Source organism: Halictus rubicundus, unplaced genomic scaffold, assembly GCF_050948215.1.
Source record: "Halictus rubicundus isolate RS-2024b unplaced genomic scaffold, iyHalRubi1_principal scaffold0847, whole genome shotgun sequence".
In the NCBI taxonomy this organism is placed as follows: domain Eukaryota; kingdom Metazoa; phylum Arthropoda; class Insecta; order Hymenoptera; family Halictidae; genus Halictus; species Halictus rubicundus.
In genome coordinates this window covers 15,001-17,500 of record NW_027489388.1, presented here as the reverse complement: position 1 = coordinate 17,500, position 2,500 = coordinate 15,001, and the positions used below count along the sequence as shown (strand labels likewise).

Genomic DNA, 2,500 nt, shown 5'->3' with positions numbered 1-2,500 from the left:
CATCCTTCCATCGACTCTTCCTCTTGCTCCTTGATCATAGTGTCAAGGAGCTCTTCACCTTCCCTTAGTTTGGATTGGTCAAGTCCAAGGGATCTAAGAAACCTTCTTAGTTTCTTTGAGGTGCTCAACACCTCAGTTAGCACTAGGCCCTCTGGTCTCGGAGGCAGCTCGACTTCGTCGTCGCTGTCGAGAATTTCAGTTTCGGATTCTTTGATCCATTTTGCCTTGTGCGACTCGTCACACGAGTCGCTAGAGGTTGCCAGATCCTTGATCCTCTTCTTTCCCTTCATCTTTGCAAGAAGTGTCTTCAGGTCGATCTCGTCGGAGCTTAGTTCCGACTGAGAATCGCCTGAGTCTATAATGTCCTCCCAGGCACTAGCATCGTCCCTGTGTGCCTGGGTCTTTTCCTTTTCCGCCATCTCCTTCCCTCCTCCTTTCCTTCCCTTCTTTCCTTCTTCCTTCTTCGTTTTGTTTTTAGTTAGTTGTAATTTTTTCATGTTTGTTCCCACGAGTAGGGACGAAGAACGGTCGCTCCCCGGGTGACGCCCTTTCCGGGGAGAAGGCTTTTTCGCTCAGGTTTCGCCTGGTATCCTGAGGTTTGCGCTAATGGCCGATGGACCCACCGGCCGCCCGTGTAAAACACGGGACCTCTCTCGCCGCGTTCTCAGCTTAGAGGTTAAGGGTTTGTTCAAGGGGTTCGCCTCCCCGTTGGGCCGACCGGCTAAGGTAAGCCCCCCGTTTCTCCCGTTCTGCAACATACCACCGGATGTATCCGGTGGGTCGTCGCGGCAGAGGGGAGTCTTCCGGGTGAGAGCCGCGGTTATCGCGAGCGATAACACACGCATGGGCTCCCTGAGAGCCGCGGTCATCGCAAGCGATGACTCCGCAAGAACTCTCTTTATGAGAGAGCCGCGGTTGTCGCAGAGCGACAACTCACGCAGAGCTCCCTGAGAGCAGCGGTCTTCGCGGTGCGACAACTCCGCAAGAACTCTCTTTACGAGAGCCGCGGTTGTCGCGGAGCGAAGACTCACGCATGAACTCTCTTTACCAGAGCCCCGTTAGTCACCCGGATGGTGTCCAGGTCCTACCACGTGGAGGAGGGGTTGGTGCGACGGGGTTTTACCATGATATTAGTCCCTGACGCTTATAAGACCCAGTAGATAGGGACAGAGGGAATCTCGTTAATCCATTCATGCGCGTCACTAATTAGATGACGAGGCATTTGGCTACCTAAAGAGAATGATGGTTGTTACTCCCGATCGTTAAACCCGACCAGGAGCAACAGTGCAGACCATCATTCTCCCTGCTTGGGGAGCGCTATCCGCAGCTCCCCCCACTCTGACGATCCGGTACTCCACCAGTGATCGCGACGCTCTTTGTGGCTGTCGTTTACAGGGGGCAGCCCCCCCCCCCGCTAACCAAAGGGTCAGTCCGGCGCCCTCCCACGAGTGGTGCGCGCTCTTCCGTCTGCGACTTCCGCGACGTGCGGCCCGGCAGGGAATTTCACCCAAGCCGGGGGGATTCGGTGGTGGGTCCACCTTACCCGTTATACCTTTAGGATAGTCACATAAATAGTGATCTTCCACGGCAACGCCTCTCCTTAACCCGTTGCAGGGCTGTCAGCCCCGCCGAGAGAGTCATAGTTACTCCCGCCGTTTACCCGCGCTTTTTTGAATTTCTTCACGTTGACATTCAGAGCACTGGGCAGAAATCACATTGCGTCAACACCCGTGGGGGCCATCGCAATGCTTTGTTTTAATTAGACAGTCGGATTCCCCTAGTCCGTGCCAGTTCTGAGCTGAGCGTTGAATGGCGGCCGAAGAGGACGACCGTTCAAGACGGAAGCCTCGCAGCAAGGAAGATCCGCGGGAGGCCAAGGCACGGGACCGAGCTCGGATTCGCAATAATGTGTTCACCTCGCCCAGGCCCGGCACGTCAGCCAGACCCGCTTCCCGACCAAGCCCGACACGCCCCGCTCCTCAGAGCCAATCCTTATTCCGAAGTTACGGATCCAATTTGCCGACTTCCCTTACCTACATTAATCTATCGACTAGAGGCTCTTTACCTTGGAGACCTGCTGCGGATATGGGTACGAACCGGCGCGACACCTCCACGTGGCCCTCTCCTGGATTTTCAAGGTCCGAGGGGAAGATCCGGACACCGCCGCAACTGCGGTGCTCTTCGCGTTCCAAACCCTATCTCCCTGCTAGAGGTTTCCAGGGAACTCGAACGCTTATACAGAAAAGAAAACTCTCCCCGGATCTCCCGACGGCGTCTCCAGGTCATTTTGGGTTACCCCGACGAACACTCTTACGAGGGCCCGAATGGTATGCGGTTCCGCTGCCGGGTTCCGGAATAGAAACCGGATTCCCTTTCGCCCGATGGGTGTGTGTTTTGTGTTTGTACATTTGCTCTTAGGACACCTCATCTACATAGGATTTCTCTTAGGGCTTAGGATCGACTGACTCGTGTGCAACGGCTGTTCACACGAAACCCTTCT

The 2,500-nt window shown here is 55.3% G+C and overlaps 1 pseudogene; it reads right to left on the bottom strand.

The window, feature by feature from the left end:
- LOC143364688 (large subunit ribosomal RNA) overlaps nt 1–2,500 on the bottom strand; it is a 6,998-nt pseudogene that overhangs the window by 2,639 nt on the left and 1,859 nt on the right.